This window comes from Mytilus californianus, unplaced genomic scaffold (genome assembly GCF_021869535.1).
Source record: "Mytilus californianus isolate M0D057914Y unplaced genomic scaffold, xbMytCali1.0.p SCAF_4, whole genome shotgun sequence".
Taxonomy (NCBI): Eukaryota; Metazoa; Mollusca; class Bivalvia; order Mytilida; family Mytilidae; genus Mytilus; species Mytilus californianus.
In genome coordinates this window covers 62,297,029-62,314,733 of record NW_026262690.1, presented here as the reverse complement: position 1 = coordinate 62,314,733, position 17,705 = coordinate 62,297,029, and the positions used below count along the sequence as shown (strand labels likewise).

Here is a 17,705-nt window from a genome sequence, read left to right as displayed (position 1 = left end):
AAAAAGCACCCTCGAAAACATTATACATTGTTACGTTATGGAATCGTTATATAGTATTGATCAGCATTCGTTTGTTTTCCTGACTGGGCGCCATGTAATAATCCATCAACATGACCAATGGAAACTGTCGAATGGCATGTGACCCCGTGTTAATTATAAGTATATAAACAGGCAGGTTAAAATACAAATAGACAGATAAGTAGATGCATAATGTCGATTTTCTTAGTTCTTATCCTTTTGGTCTCACCAAGGATTTATATAAAGTACTATATAAATCCTTGGTCTCACGTCATAGATGAAAAGATAAAAATTAAATATACATCATTTACTCATAACTTGTATAGGTGTTAGACCGCCAATTCAAAACCCCTATATAATCAACCATTTTTTTCAATCTTCACAGCTTTCTAAATATTTTACCTTAAGTTTAACTGTATAGAAACCAGATATATCCTCAATTGTACATGTATCACCTTTCTATATGCCAACAAATGTTTAAAGTCTTCAAGTTGTAATAGAGTACGACCGTTCGGAAGTCAACTACTACTAAAAATAATCCCTGGTTTTCTGGAAATCTTAAATAAGTACACTAGTTAGTTTTAGGTAAACAATGACATCAAAGGCACTATAAGTTTTGTTAGAGAAGGGCAATTTTTAAGTTCTTAGTGGAAGAATCGAAGGCTGACACCTATATTAGACCGATTTTTTTTGGCGGATTGAATCAATCAACGAAATCGGTCTTCCTGATGTTGTCATCACTAGTTTCACTTTTCAGTTGACATTTGTCTCTAACAGTGGACATGATCAGCACATGTGTAACCTATATTCAATTAAGAGCCAAATTAAATAGTGCATATAGACCAAAATGAGGTCGAATTATGGTCTTGCATGAAAAAAGTCTACCAGCGGTGTTTTTGTGTTTATTGGTGACAAAAATTAACCAAATGTATGAATCTCATTATATAGACATTTTCAACAATATTCAGATAACATTTTCATGATTTGTTTAAGTTATCAACGAAACGTATTCACCTGAATCTAGTCCGATAGCGCGTTGAAAAACGTTCTTTCCGCTACATTCTGTATGTGTTTGTCTCAAATCAGGAGCCTGTAATTCAGAGGTTGTCATTTGATGCTGTATATCATATTTGTTTTTCGTTCATTGTTTTGTACATAGATCAGGTCGTTATTTTTTTTTTCGTTTGAATTGTTTTACATTTGTCATTTTGGGGCCTTTTATAGCTGACTATGTCGTATGGATTTGCTCATTGATGAAGGCCGTACGGTGACCTATAGTTGTTAACTTCTTTGTCATTTGGTCTTTGGTGGAGTGTTGTCTCATTGGCAATTATACTGCAGTGCATCTTATTTTTATATTTGTCCATTATGTATGCCTATACACATATTAAACCTTATGGAAAACAAGTGACATCTTTTTTCTTCCTTTCCTTGATGGTGGTGTTCTGTTTACGCCTTCTCAGGAAATGTACATTTTCATTTGTTCCGATATGTGCACACTTGCCGTGACTTCTCAGATTTCAATTGAATCATAATTTTATTAATAAAAGATCACAACTGAAATACAGAAATCGTTATTTAGTCAAACTTTTACTTAAGTTTATGACAAACATAGGAATTTATTGTGGAAGTGTGATTCTACTTGTCAGAATTTAAAAAACTTTTATTTCCACTCCAATTTTTTTGTATTTGTTTATAAAGCTCACAAGATTGTGTTATTGTACCTCAGATCAACACGTTTGTATATGAAATGATTCGGAAATACAGCAGCCAAAATTGAGTATGTAAGACATGACGATTATACTAAGCACTATATCGAGAGGTTATGCATTTCGATCTTGCTTTCAGTTACTGCGAGGATTCTTTAACACGGTGTTATTTGGTTTTGTTGTACTTGTACTTGTGTTTCGGTTGTCTATGATTCAGGTCCGATAGAGTTCATGTTTTTTTTCGTAAGACCTAACGTTTTCTATGATTTGTTTAAAACCCTGCCTCTTATTCCTGCGGCTGGCACGAGTCAGAAATATTGTTAATAATTAGTCGTGACTTAATCGTTTCGTCCTTCGAGGATTTGAATGTTGATGGAAAACTTTTAATAAATTCTATCAAAAAATCCCCTACTTGATTAGACTCGGTATGAATGTAAGGTCTACATGTTGTAAAGAAACTTTCTGTTGACGTCATGGTGTATACCCATATTTTCTTTTGTGCATATAAACCGCATGAACTCCATACCTAGGCCATTTTATCCCGCTGAGATTTCGTGAAAGCTAGCACAGTTCTAACTGGACCACGCTGTGATTTTCATGTAGATTTTAAAACAGATGTGATTTGATTTTGATTTTTTGGTGTTTTAACGCCACTTTTAAGCACCGCTTTTGGGCTATTTCATGGCGGCCAGTTTTTATTGGTGGAGGAAGCCGGAATGCCCGGAGAAAACCACCGACCTTCGATAGGAAAACTGACAATCCTAGTCAATTAAGATTGAGTCGAGTGCACCCGCACGAGCGGGGTTCGAACTCACAACCTCAGTGTTGACTGGCTAGTGATTACAGTAGTAACTACTTAGACCACTCGGCCACCGAGGCCCCTAAAACAGATATGACTTAAATGTTAAAAGTGTAATTAATACCTTAGGTTCGCCATAATTTCGGCTCCTTTTATTTGGAAACAGAGGACGTTTCATGATATTCAACCAGTATATCGACATGCCTATGACAGAAAATACAGAAAAAAGAGAAATAACAAAAATATCGAACTCCAAGGAAAATTCAAAAAGAAAATCCTTTAGCAAATTCAAAAGCTCAAAGTTTTAATTGGAAGAAACATTGGTCCTTGATCTAACATCCTTTAGATTCATTGTTGTTTTATGCATGATACATTTTCGCGTTCTATACGATAGTTTGAAAGTTTAAAACAGGTTGTGTTCAATCCGGGAAAGGTTATTTATTTCTTGTCGTAGAAAAACCTTAGTGTTTTGAATGATTCGAAAAATTTTCATAATGATATAATTCGATTATTTAAACTAGCTGTGAGACAGTGGGTGTTCAAAAACATTGAGGTATTGCGATGACTTTTATAAATCTATTTTTATACAATTTAATTTTGGATGTAACACGTCTTCTGATTGGCTGACAGTGTTTTGTCTATCAGCCCATAGACATAATTTTGTCATGTGACCGTGACGTCATCAACGTTTTTTTTACGATTTAATCCGGCTTAAAATGGAATTTAGAATTAAATTATAAGGAATGACTGTAATATTTTTTCTGTCTATTCGAAATAACATAAAAAATGTGGTGCACACTTTAGAATAACACGCTACGCGGGTTATTCAGTGTGCACCACATTTTTTATGTTATTTCTTCATAGACAGAAAAAATATTACAGTAATTCCTTAAATATATTTAGTTTCGGCTGGAATAGGGGTTTCTTTTTGATTCTTGCATTTTATCCTTCATATTCTGATTGTAAAATAACTTATGTCTAGTCTGTCTCAAGATAAACTCAATGAACCAATTTTGAAAAAATCACAACACATTTCTCATCTCGTAAAAACTTCTTTTGCCATGGGTAAAACCAACCTCAGAGAAACGAAAAATATGAAGGCACGATGTCATCTTTCGCTCACGAGTTGTAGGGTATACAAAATCAGCTATACAACGCATGTGTTACGTTTTTCTTCATACTATTTAATTACACGAAGCAGAAAGGCGTGTACCACTGAGACAGTTTACATCTTAATCGACTATAATTTCTTCAACATGAACAATACAATCCCGGTTAGGGAACAATAATTTAATTTTTATTAGTCAGGATCTGCTAAGTTTTTCGGAGCACCTGAGGTCACCCCTGTTTTTGTTGAGGTTCTTATTTCTCAGTCTTTAATTTTTTATTTAGTATTTTGTAGACTGCTTTTTTAGCTCACCTGACGCAAAGGGCCAAGTGAGCTTTTCTCATCACTTGGTGTCCGTCGTTCGTCGTCGTCTGTTAACTTATAAAAAAATCTTCTTCTCTGAAACTGCAGGGACAAATTTAGCCAAACTTGGCCGTAAACATCATTGGGGTATATAGTTTAAAAAATGAGTCCGATGACCCGGCCTGCCAAACAAGATGGCCGACATGGCTAAAAATAGAACATAGGAGTAAAATGCAAGTTTTGTCTATTATTTTGAAAACTGTTATAAATAGAAAAAATCTGATGAGAGCAAAACAAGTTCTACAAATAAGTCTGCATTGTCAAAATCGTCAGCCGAGTTATTGCTTTTTGATGACGATTTTTACCATTTTTTTTGCGTTTTTGCCTTATATCTTATAAATTATAATAGATAGAAAGAAACTTAAATAAGCAAAAATTATCAGCAAGACAAGATCTACAATTAAGACAACATAGAGGAAATCTTCTGACAACTCCTTATTGAAGTTTTTGCTCTTTAAAGACGATTTACACCGTTTTTTGGCGTTTATCCTTACATGATACAAGTTATAATAGATAAATAGATAAATAGTAAATCACAAAAATGACCAGCAAGGCAAGATCTACTAACAAGTTAAATTTTGCCGATATAGGTAGTAGACTGTCACTCTTTATAGGAGTGGTCGCCCCTAAATAAGGATTTATTTTAGCCTCTTTTGTGTTTTGAGCAAAAACTAAAAAAGATAGAGAGAAACTAAACAGACTAAATTATCAGCGAGACAAGATCAATAAAACAGAGATTTTTGTCATGAATTATATTCTCGTCTACAATGTTGGAGAGTGTCCTTTGTTGAATATGCACATAGACCAAGGTGAGCGACACAGGCTCTTTAGAGCCTCTAGTTTGTCTCTTCGTCGTTTTTCGTGGTTTTATTTTGGCCGGTCTCTCTTAAACTTTTGTATTCTAATTGTGGGAAGGCGCGAAAAGTTTAAAAATACCATTATAAACGTAATGATATAAACCCGTGAACAGTTTTAGTACACAAAGCATGTGCTTCAGGAACAAAGGTCCATTTGAGACAAGAAAATATACTTTAAACATAAAAAAGGTTGATTTTCATAGTTGAGTCTTTTGCTTTTACACAACTACGTCAGATTAGGGAAAGATTGAGCGCTTACAAACATGTTTAACCCCACCATATTCTTTTGGTGCCTGTCCCACTTCAGGAGCCTGTAATTTCGTGGTTATAGTCAGTTGCTGTCTGTCATATTTGTTTTCCGTTTATTGTTTTGGCATAAGTTAGACCGTTGGTTTCCTCTATTGAATTGTGTCGCATTTCTATAGCTTGATAATAGATAGAAAGGTTTTCTCGTTGGTTGTTTAAGGCTGAACGGTGATCTTTGGTTGCTTACATCGACGTCATTTGGTCACTGGTGGGGCTGTTTATAGCCGACTATACGATGTGGGTTTTTCTCATTTTTTAAGGCCGTACGGTTGCCTATAATTGCTTTCATCCACTTCTTTTGAACTTTGGTGGATAGTTGTTTCATTGACTATCATACCACATCTCCTTATTTTTATTTAGAGGAAATAAGTCTGTAATTTTTTATGACCACACATACAGGTTATCCAGTGTACATGAGTACATCCGAGTCGTTGCTTACAAGTCTTGTGTCAGAACAAACTTTTTGATTTACTCTAGTGTATAGTGCTTTCTTTTAGGTTTTATGATCTCGTTAATTTAGAACAGATCTATGTTTTAACATTATTATGAAAAGTCTCTTAGTAGACATTAGCGGAAACTGTCATACACCTACGATTAGGATTACAATTACACTTACAGGTAGCATTTAAATCTTGGGTCGTTTCAAAGTGTAAATATAAACCGTCGGTTCATAACAAAGACTAACTCCTATGATGTTTTCCTATAGTTAAACAACGGGATTTCAAAGAAGTATCGACAAAAAATGGTATCTTGGCAGCTTGAGGTGGAATCTGGACAACTCGGACCCAAAGGCAAATCGGACTAAGACAACTCGGACCACTTTTATAGACAGCTCGGACCAGTTTGAAAGACAACTCGGACCAGTTTGAAACACTTGTCAGACCAGCGGCTATTCGTGGTTTTTACGTTTAATATGATTTTTGTTTGTGTTTGTCTATATTTTTTCTTCTCAGTTTCCCCCAACTGACCATCTTAGCTTGCTGTGACAACTTGTCAGTTTGATGCATTTCAATAAGTTCTGTTACTATAAATTAAAAAATAAAACAACAAATATCTTTCAATGCAATAAAAATATAAAGCAGATATATATTCGTCTTTACATATACGGGCACGTGTTGTAATAAGTGATCCTAGAAATCTTTCAAGATGGTGCCTTTTACCGTCAGGCACCAAATGTTAATTTTCGACTATCGTTAGCGACAACTTGGTTCAATTTATATTGTCGTTTGTCAAATTATTCTTATTTATCAGAAGACTCAATTATTTAAACTTTACTGTTATAATTGGAAAACATATACCATGATTCGTCAAAATCAGTTGATTTTTTTTTTATCGTCATGGAGAAATGAACTCTATGTTTCTTTGTGGAGTTTTTGTGGACTTTTGTTCGTATTTTCGTCGTTTTTCTTTTAACCATGGTGGAGTCTTTTTTCTTCGACTTATGGGTTCTAAATGCCCCTTTGCATCGTTTCCTCGTTTAAAAAAACGAAAAGTAACTTAAGCTGCATTAAACATATACATGCATTACATTTTTAAATTAAATCAAGAATTTCAAAGTATAGACCCTCAAGAACTTCGTTTAAATATTCTTAAAGCACTCAGGTTGTCTTTTAACGTACACGGATGTCTGTGAACCCTATTTTAGATTTAATGCAAGTCATACCTTTTTTTTTAAACGAGGATTTTGATTTTTTTTATTTCTTTAGAAATAAAGTAGTTATATGTTATCAAATAAAACTATATTACATCATTCTTGACTAACATGCTCTTTGCTTGTAAAGATATTTGAATGCACACGAATATTAATTGGATCCGAATCTTAATCAAACACATGACACATCATTTATAACGAGATATTTTTATATTTCATTAGGAATGAATTATAAGCTGACATTTAAAAAAAATCGCCAACGCGATTTTTACTACATGTTTCATTAACGTCAAAAACAGTAGAAAAATACCGTTTACATTATTTGGCAATATTCAAACGTTATTGTTAAAAAAAAATCACACACTATTTACGGCGGTTATGGAGCATTTGCGGATACAAAAGTGTAATCGTATAAAAGATGTACGACTTCCAATTACTATATACCGCCCGCTTTTGTAAAGCGAGTGGAACTATTAATACGTAAAAATGAATAAATGATTATTGTATTTCGTGCATTTATTTTATTTTCCCCCGTTATGGACGAATAACACAGATTAACCATGACAGCACTACCTGCCCTGATGCAGACTCCACCAGATGTAAGGTACACATTTCATTCGCCATCTGATTCTAACACTGGTAGTCCTAGCTTGACTACCGACAAACCAATCTTTTACAATCAGGGAAATATTTTAGGCAATGATGTATACTTTTGGAATGGAGAAATGTGTTCACTTGTTTTGCAAGCAAACGATATTCCTTTTACATGTGAAACTCCTGAAACGTTACTTTAAATTGTAGCCGATGTTAATGGTCTCTTCAGACAGAGAACCGATCGGGATCATAAGCTTTGAATTCCCCGGGAAACAGAATTCTTCTTTTATGTTACGGTTACAATCGTATCCGTCTTATCATATGATTTCTGAAATAGTTGACCTTAGTGTTTCGACTACCAAAGATGAAACACATACATGTATACCTATTTCAAACATATCAATATAACCGTCTTATCTATTGGCCTTCTTTCACTGGATGATTGGCAGAACTTACAAGGTGGGTGGCCAAAACTTCCGTTTGCAGTAGGGCTATCGACGGGAAGTTTGTGGCCGATAACGAGTCTTAGGATAGTATTTGCCAGGACACAGACATTGTCACTGCATTCACACTCAAGTTGTAATGTTGAAAGAAGACAGGAAATTTTATGTTGAGTGCGGATTTCTTTGGCATCAGCAATATATGTTGATAAGAAATATAGGACAAGAATTACCTTTCCCGACTGAGCTGTTTTTGCAAGGCGACAAAATATATCCGAACAGATATCCAGTATTGACACATTACATGAGACAAACCCCAGAATATGCAGAGGAAGTGTAGAAAATTAAATAGACATATTACACACTATAGAGTAGAGGTTGAACACGCATTCGGAGAATTAAAAAAAACACACAAAGTTATGGGGACTTTGTGGCGATTCACATCTGTTGTGACCATAAGTTTCTGCATTTGTGACTCGTCGAAAAGACTTATTTACATGATAAAAATATCATTTCATTTTACTATATATATATCTCAATTGGGTTTATTTTCTTATTTTGAGAGGACCCCATGTTTTTCATTAACTGTAATCGTAAGTCTAAGTGTAACACTAGGTAAAGACCTAGTTTCCGCAAATGTCTATTAAGAACGTATCAGTGTATAGTGCTTTCATTATGGTTACGATGACTGATTTCGGAAGAATATGTTTATTATGCAATCAAAAACTGTGTTTTAAAGTTATTATCAAAAGTCTCTTTTAAATAAAACTATTTTTTATACTATTAACCTGTATTTACCTGTATTATTGGCGCAAATGAAATATGGTTTGTGGGGCAAATGAAAGATTACTTTGGCGCTAATGAAATGCCAATTGGCGCAAAAGCAAAGCACCGAGCATATGATATGAAATTACATGTTTGTATAAACACAGCAAGATTATAACGTTTAATGAAGACACCAACAACAACAAAAAAAACCCATTGCATTCAGCTTTATTCAGAAAATGATTTGAAACTGGTATTTTGTATGAACAATTTATATGTCAAAAAAGCGAATTTTTACTGAAAGATGGCGGTAAATTCCAAAGTTAAATCTAATGTTAAAAAAAAATTAAATGGATGTATCAAAAGAACTTTAATCATCTTAGTTTCTTTCACAGATATATCTAGTTGGAACCGTACAAGGTCTGTCATTCCAACCATAATAGCTCTTGTGTCATTTCCTTTCACAGTATTTTGCACAGTTTTCTCCTTTACCACCATCTGGTTCACCAGATTGCCAATTGGTATAAGTACTAGAAGCCCCAGTCTTCCATCACCATCGTCCTTCACTATGACTGTCGGTTAAGCCAACCCATACTTCGCCTGGGTAAGAATAGAATAATAAACAAATGTAAATTTGAAATAAGTTTTGTATCAGTTTACCCCGTTTTTCATTTTCTACATTTCGTTCCTTGTGCTATCTACATAACTGGTGTGAGAGATTTAAAGAGTCTAGAGGACAATAACAATATATAAAAAAATATAAGTTGAAGTAGGACAATAAAACAAACAAGTTAAAGAAGCGAAAGAAGTTAACCATGCAGCACAAGCCACAATAAAACCGGGATATACTTATATACATTTCGACAGAGCAAAATAGGCTTATAATAGAACATCATCCAACCTCTGTGGCGATGCAGCATCAGTATTTCCCTCCCCAAAAATCACATAAAATTTGTAGGTATAGATATAAATACTAAATGAATAAGTGGAGGGTTTCTATTACACTATTTCGGGAAATCGAAAGGAAAAATCGGGGTGCCCGCTCTTCCCTTTTAGGATCAAAACAAAAAGCAAATATGCATGAAAAGGTCATCTTTTAAACTGGAAAATCAAAAAGATTTATTAATTTATGAATAAATAATAAAGTTAATAGATATTTACCTGTCAGATATCTCTATTTATATTTAAAAGAAATTGTCTTACATATTTGCTTCAGGGCTTTATAATCTGCATTGAGTTGGAAAAAATATTCAGTCTGTATGTGCCTGTCCTAATTCAGGAACTATAATCAGCGGTCATATTTGTTTTTCTTTTATTGTTATGTTGTTTTCAGACGTTTCACATTTTGTCATGTCGAGGTTTATAACTCCATGACGATATTGGTTTTACTTATGGTTGTATGCCGTACAGTGAGCTATAGTTGATTCAAACCACGTTATGTGGAGTCTGGTGGTTAGTCGTCTCATTTGGAATCATAACACATCTCCTTTTTTTTTTATAAATCGAATAGAGAACCGAAACGGGGAATGTGTCAAAATGACAACAACCTGAACAAAGACCAGAAAACAGCCCAAGACCACCAATGGGTCTTCAACGCAGCGAGAAAACCCCGCAACCGGATGCGTGTTTCAGCTGGCCCCTGAATAATAATGTATACTAGTTTGAAGCTAAATGGACGCCACACTAAACTCTGAAACATACAAATGAACCAAAAAAAAAAAAAAAAAACATACAAGACTAACATAGGCTAGAGGTTCCTGACTTGGGACAGACTCAAAAAAGCGGCGGGGTTAAACATGTTTTGTCAGATCTCAACCATCACCCTATACCTCTAGCCAATGTGGAATAAACAAATACACAGAAAAACGCACAGTAAATCTAAGTTCAAAAGAAGTTTGACTCCGATGTGAGAATAGTCTGCCAACATAGTCTCTTTTTGAGATATTAACATTACTATTTACACCTTTACATTTACATTTTGTAAGAATAAAAACACCAGGGCAAAAAGAAAAACAAAGACAAATAAAAGGCCACAAAACTATATATTGAGAAACACGAACCAACCAAAATTTAGGGTTAAAGTTTAGATCTCCGGACGGGTAAGCAGTTCCCGCTCCACTAGTACCACCTGTCATGTAATTAGTTACAAGTAAAAATAATTTCATTCGTAGCATTTGGCATGTTAGGTGATATCAAAATGTATAAGGTATTGGATAGGATTGTCACTACGGAACACATGAATAACTTACAACAACAGATCCAGTTGATGAAAGTAAGTATTGTAAGCTTTAGGAATTGAGTCCAAAGCGCATTTAAACAAACCATCAGTCTAGGCATTTACGTTTAACAGTCGGGTAAATGTAATGATAAAAAAATACCTTTCAGCATTGACACCAACCATAAATCTTGATCTCCTTCAACAAAGTATCCGCCTCTATTTGCACATTCAATCTGAAACAAACATCGAATAAGACAAAAGAAAAAATCATTATATGCAAGACGTCAGTGTTATTCGCTTGCCACTAAGGTATATCACCCTTAGGAAATGAAACACATATATAATAGAAATTAACATTATATCTGTTAAATATGCATACGATGATGTCACCACAAGGTATAAATGAAAATAAAATGCCATCTGTTTTTGTCTTACTTTTGATTGTTGTCAGTGGGAAGACGATACTGTGTAGATCATTTTGAAATTGATTGTTACAGCTAAACCCCTTGTCTATATAGTGGAAACAACAATTCAAGCATGCGACTACTTTTTGTATTCTAATTTTCTACTTATTCTGTTTTTATCATAGGCTTATTTCAACCATTATCATCAAAGATCCATTGTATAGTACTTTCAAACACAGCAATACTCTCATCTAAATAGGAATAAAAGAGAGGCGAAAGATACCAAAGGGACATTCAAACTCATTAGTCGAAAAATAAACTGACTATGCCATGGCAAAAAATGAAGACAAACAGCAATATACAAAACACAACATCGAAAACTAAAGACTGAGCAAAGGAACCCCTCCAAAAACCGGGGTTGATCTCAGGTGCTCCGGAAAGGTAAGTTGTCGTAAAACAAAGAGTGAACCTTTTATTTTCAAAGAATGTACGAAACGCAGCAGATAAAGAATATTCACATACCCTTGCGGTATTCCAAGTTGTCAAATCATGGCTGAAATAGTAACAACTTTTTCCATGCAGTATCCAGTCGACGGGACAAACTACAATTAAGATAAAACAATCCATATAACATATCAAGTAATGTATACTAACTACGCAAATTAATTAATGCATGCTGGTCACTAGTACATTAATGATAAGTTTATCCTCGTCAAGTGCCTTTTAGTTCATAACTATCAAAGATATATCTAACAATACGGCATGAAAAATACATTTCTTTCTATGTTTTGCAATAATCTTACGACTTCTTTTTCTCTAACTCTATTTTTCATACATACCTGCTTTTGGAGTACACGTTTTTTTTCTGTCTCTGCAATATATGCATTCATCATTGCTACAACATCATTTGAGGTTGCACTTTGTAAATACAGCTGTTTTACAAACCACGCCTCTTTTGGGGAGAGATATATAATATTCATAGATAACTAATTTTGTTTACGTACTGGTTCCCAGATATGATCTCTATGTTTCATCTCGTAAAGATATACCTTGGGAATGTTACTAGTAAATATACATATGCATAGCGGTCAAATTGAAATCTGTGAAGTCAAGGAAGGGGTAGTACAGACTTTTAGTGTAAGTTTAAACTCTTAGAAGTTCGGGGCATATAAACGTTGAAAATATGCCGCACAGCCCTATATTTTGACCTTTGAAAAAAATAGTAGTGCATATGAACTTTCCATTCTAGGATATAATTTTTTTCAAAACTTCATAGTAAAAGTGGTACAGTTTTAGCCGTAAAAGGATTTCCTATGGGAAATTGCATTGCCGATATTTACAGAAATGCAACCTTAAACCTAACGTTAAAAATAAAACCTTCTAATATATAGATTTTAAAGAATATTCTGAGTTAAAAAAAAGTGTTTCAGAAATAATAGACTAAACATAATAATAAATAGATTTTAATCTAAACATATCAATAGATAGACTTTACTTTAACCATAACAGTAAATTAATATACTATATTTTAAACATAACAATACATAGACTATACTTTAAACATAACAATAAATAGATTACCATGGTAACAGAGATAATTAACCATAAGATGCAATGTTTACTCAACCAAAAAATTATTAAAGAGTTACTTCCGCGACTTGGAAATTTAAATTTAAAGTTTTGCAATTAAATGATATATTGGTAATCTTGTTTTACTCAGTATAATGGTTCCACAAAAAGCGGTATATTGTTATTTCAAAATATGAAAATGTTTTATACAAGTGACAGCAAGTATTCACGAATAAATTCTGAATTTAGGATACAAAATATAAACTCAAAGGAAAGACCATATATATGCGTTCATTTAAAGTGGTAATGCTTAGATTCTTCCGATTTCTATTACGACTGAAATCAATATTTCTTGCAAGTGGTTGATCTAATTTTATTCATGGCAATTTTTCAAACAAAAATTGTTCAATTGGAATTCGGGAGTTGTTGAACAGGCATTAGTATTCTTTCTGTATAAATCTAAATCAAAATCTTACCTTTTAGGTTAGCGCAATTAGTGTTAAAATCAGTAACTACTGACTGTACAGAACCGCAGTTGTAGACAACAATTACAGCTACATACTAAAGGTACGTTGAAGACATGGCTGTATTACCAGAACGCAAAGTAAACCTACAATATTTCACTTTTTATACAGTTCTACGACAAGGAAACTTCCTTTTTATTTCAATGACAATTCTGCTCAGTCTGTTTTTTACTGTTTTTGCTGATAAAAGAGGGGAGAAAGATACCAGAGGGACATTCAAACTCATAAATCGAAAATAAACTGACAACGCTATGGCTAAAAAAGAAAAAGACAAACAGAAAAACAATAGTACACAAAACACAACATAGAAAACTAAAGACTAAGCAACACGAACGCCACCAAAATCTGGGGGTGATCTCAGGTACTCCGGAAGGGTAAGCAGATCCTGCTCCACATGTGGCACCCGTCGTGTTGCTCATGTTAGTACAAACCCGTTAACAAGTCTAATTCGGTAGGTCACATTCGTGAAAAGGGGACGGGATTGTAGTTACGACACTAGGAACAAATCCGCTATCATCTTTGAAACGGATATTCCATAACGGTCAACCATGATAACATGCATCAATGAGACTTATGGTATAAAATAATAACAAAATACTTAAAATATACGGAAGTGAAAATATAATTTTATGAGATGTCGAACTGTACCTCTATTGTTTTTTAAAAGAGGTTGTTTAAACAAGGAAAAAACTTTAAAATAATTGTACAATAAATTGCAAAGGTGTGAATAATAATTTGAAAATATGCAAATTTTGTCTGTTCTTTTTTAGAAAAATCTCCGAAAATATTGATGATATTTCGAAGATATGACAATTTAGACTTTGCTCATACTTAACGAATACTTCAAAGCTAAAATCGATCAGTTTTGTAATACGTTATTTTTGAAGGCCGAAAAGGGCTATTTCCGCACTTACTCTTTTGTATTTGCAGCTTCCCGGCTAAACCAGCGGCATTTAGGAGTAAGAGTAAAGACAGCTTTGCCCGAAGTCAGAATAATGTGTCCGGGTATAGACAATTATATGGGGTCCCTCAAATGATGTCAATAAAATATAAAATCAATTTCTGTTTTTCGTGTAATTTCTGGAATTATGTTCAAACAAATTTTCGTAAATCTTTTCTTATTTGATATCGTGGTCATTGTTGTCAATATAGTGGAATTGTATGCGACTGTCATACAAGTGAGAGGTTTAGCTAGCTATAGAACCATGGCTTAATCATTTTTTTTTACGAAACTTCATAGTAAAAGTGCCATAGTTTTAGTCGTAGAAGGAGTTTCCATGGGAAATTGCATTGTCCATAATTACAGAAGTGCAACCTTAAAAGAAGTTTGGATATTTCCCTTCAATTGATTCGCACTTATTGTAAATATCTAATCATATCGGTGAATATCGTCTTCCATAGATTAATGATTATAATGTTTTCAGATAACAAACGGTGGGTATCTTTTGGAATCAGGAAGGGTCGGTTGCAGAATATGAATAATGTCTCATACTTGGTACAAAAAGTAGTAAAATGTCACAAACTCAAGGAAAGATACTTGGACAAACATGTAAAACTTGAGAAAACCGAAAGAAGCTTTTCCCTTTTGATACCTTAGATAACCACTGACACATTGAAATGAAAATAACACTAACGTTTGCTTTGGCGTCTTATTAAATTATCTTATTTTGTACTATTCAAATAACCTAAAAGTAGGTTCAGTATGTTTATGCTTCAGACATTATAATGTACCGATTGTCAGATTTTCTATATATTGGTTTTGTAAAATATCAGCTGCGAAATGCAATAGGAAGATATTTGCTTGGTGAGCACAAGGCTTAACAAGATGTACTATTAGCCATTGCGTCAATTATTATACTAAAGTCCATGCCGTTGACCGAATGTTGCAGCTAAGGACAGAAAAACAGACGAACAGAAAAGAGGTAAAACAGTACCGCCCTCATTTGAAGCAGGATATGAAATAACCATGTTGTGTCGTTAAGCTGAAATTTTGCAGTATCTTTATCAGGAAAATCCGATTATCCATTGATTGGATTGTATATGTGCGATCTTTATTTTGGAATAGTTGTTTTAGTTTTTCTTTGTTTAACAAGTTAAGCATAGTGCGCTCAGTCAAACTCTATTTACTAATAAATTAATAAAATCAATTTACTACACACTATTACATCTTATGCTAATGTAGTTCATGAAGGGATTAAAGAGACATTTTAATGTAATATAAAGAGTGCTACTTCTCAGCATGAAAAAAAGCAGTACATATATCAAAATTACTAACTATATGACGTAACAGCCAAACTTGCTGTGTATGTACTTAGTCCACTTCCATCACTGTTTGGAGCAAAACATCTATATGTTCCAGCATCATTCGAATCTGTATTGAATATGGTGAGTGATGGAGTAGATGAAGTACTGCCGCTGTATTTGTTGGTGTTGGTATTGGATGTAATTGTAGTGATAGCACTACCGAATATTATCTGCCAGGTAACACTTGTTACAGTTGTAGTGGACGATACAGAACTTCCTGAATTGACTGAGTTGGATATCTGTGTAATGGGCACTGTCGGAAAAGCTGTAAGAGAACAAAAGAAAATAGAATTTCATAGGCATTATTTACTCTGTTTGTAATAAAGATTTTAAGGAGTTTGGAAATTTGAAATTAATTTTTTCACGGTTATTGTTAAGCCCTTGGAGATTTTACTATATGATATTTGCTTGTATTCATCAGTGATTTGAAAGAGGATGTGATTAATAAAAAGAAAATAAATTATTACAAAGCTAGTTGTGATTATTATTTATTTCACCATAACTTCCAATGTGGCAGGAATTTTTTAAAACTAAAATCTAATGTTACACATACTATTTGTAATGATATTCAAAGTTGTTGCTGTAGAACTTTGTGCAGTTCCCACATTGTCTGTAGCCAAACATCTATATTGTCTTACATCATTTGAATCTGCATTGAATATGGTGAGTGAAGGAACAGATGAAGTACTGCCGCTGTATATGTTGGTGTTGGTATTCGATGTTATTGTATTGATAATACTCCGGACTGTTTTCTGCCAGGTAACTCTTGTAACGGTTGTAGTGGGTGGCACAGAACATGTTATCGTAATTGAGTCTCCATTGTTTTCATAGTAAGATGACTGTTGAATTGTCACAGTTGGGGTGCTATAATAACAACATTAAACCGACTTGTAATGATCACGAAACAGAAAAATTGGTACCGTTAATGTTAATAATAAATTAACTAAAACAATAACATACACTAATTTTGAAAGGTTCGGAAAAGTACCAAATATTTTTATTGCATTATTTTCACATTAAAAAAATGATTTTGGGAAAAAGTCAGAATGATAGTCAGGTAATAGGAAATTATTTTTGAGGGTTTTCTTATTAAAAAGTAATAAGTCTGAAATGCTATCTAGTTCTTTGTACAATAGGAAGGAAGCTGTCAATGAAATTGCTACTAAAGTTATAAAAAGAAACATGAAAAATACATCAATGAGACAGCAACTAAATAACATCAAAAACAATCAAGGCATCTAGAAGTCCAAACGTTCATACAAAATATATAGCTCTAAATTGAATCTATAAAAGCTGTGAATAAATTTGATAAAATTGAGAATGGAAATGGGAAATATGCCAAAGAGACAACAACCCGACCGAAGAGTAGAAAACAGCCGAAGGTCACCAATGGGTCTTCAACACAGCGAGAAAATCCCGCACCCGGACGGAGGCGGACTTCAGCTGGTCCCTAAAAACGTGTACTAGTTCAGTAAAAATGGACGTCATACTAAACTAAAAAAAAAAAAATGAACTCCGTGTTGAAGGCCGTACTTTGACCTATAATGGTTTACTTTTACAAATTGTGACTTGGATGGAGAGTTGTCTCATTGGCACTCATACCACATCTTCTTATATCTATAAAATAAAATAAAAACATACTAGCCTAGCAAAAGCCAGAGGCTCCTGACTTGGGACAGGCGCATAATGCGGCGGGGTTAAACATATTTTGTGAGATCTCAACCCTCCCCCTATACCTCTAGCCAATGTAGAATAAACAAACACACAGCAATACGCACAGTAAAACTGTTTGGGACTGATAAAGAAAACCATTGACATTACTGCAAAGGTTAAATTACTGTGTAATCCTCCAACAATGGTACTTACTTCCAGTAACAGACGGCTGATTAGTTGTACTCTGCCCTGTTCCTACACCGTTGATGGCAAAACATGCGTAAGTTCCTTCATCACTTTGTGCTGCATTGCATATGGTAAGGTAGGTGTGCCGGTAGAACTGCCACTGTTGGTGATAGTTGTTGAAGTGAAAAAGAGGCAAAAAATACCAAAAGGACATTCAAAATCATACCACAAAAAAAA

The 17,705-nt window shown here is 33.9% G+C and overlaps 1 protein-coding gene and 1 long non-coding RNA gene across 2 annotated transcripts in view; both read right to left on the bottom strand.

Annotated features, from left to right (window-relative positions):
- Positions 1 to 17,705, bottom strand: part of LOC127698596 (hemicentin-1-like) — a 213,465-nt gene that overhangs the window by 140,780 nt on the left and 54,980 nt on the right. The window lies entirely within an intron of this gene.
- Positions 8,812 to 12,672, bottom strand: LOC127698631 (uncharacterized). Its single transcript, XR_007980919.1, has 4 exons — positions 12,072 to 12,672; positions 11,755 to 11,834; positions 10,989 to 11,061; positions 8,812 to 9,210 (listed from the first exon to the last, which is right to left on the bottom strand). It is a non-coding gene; the product is annotated as an uncharacterized LOC127698631 (long non-coding RNA).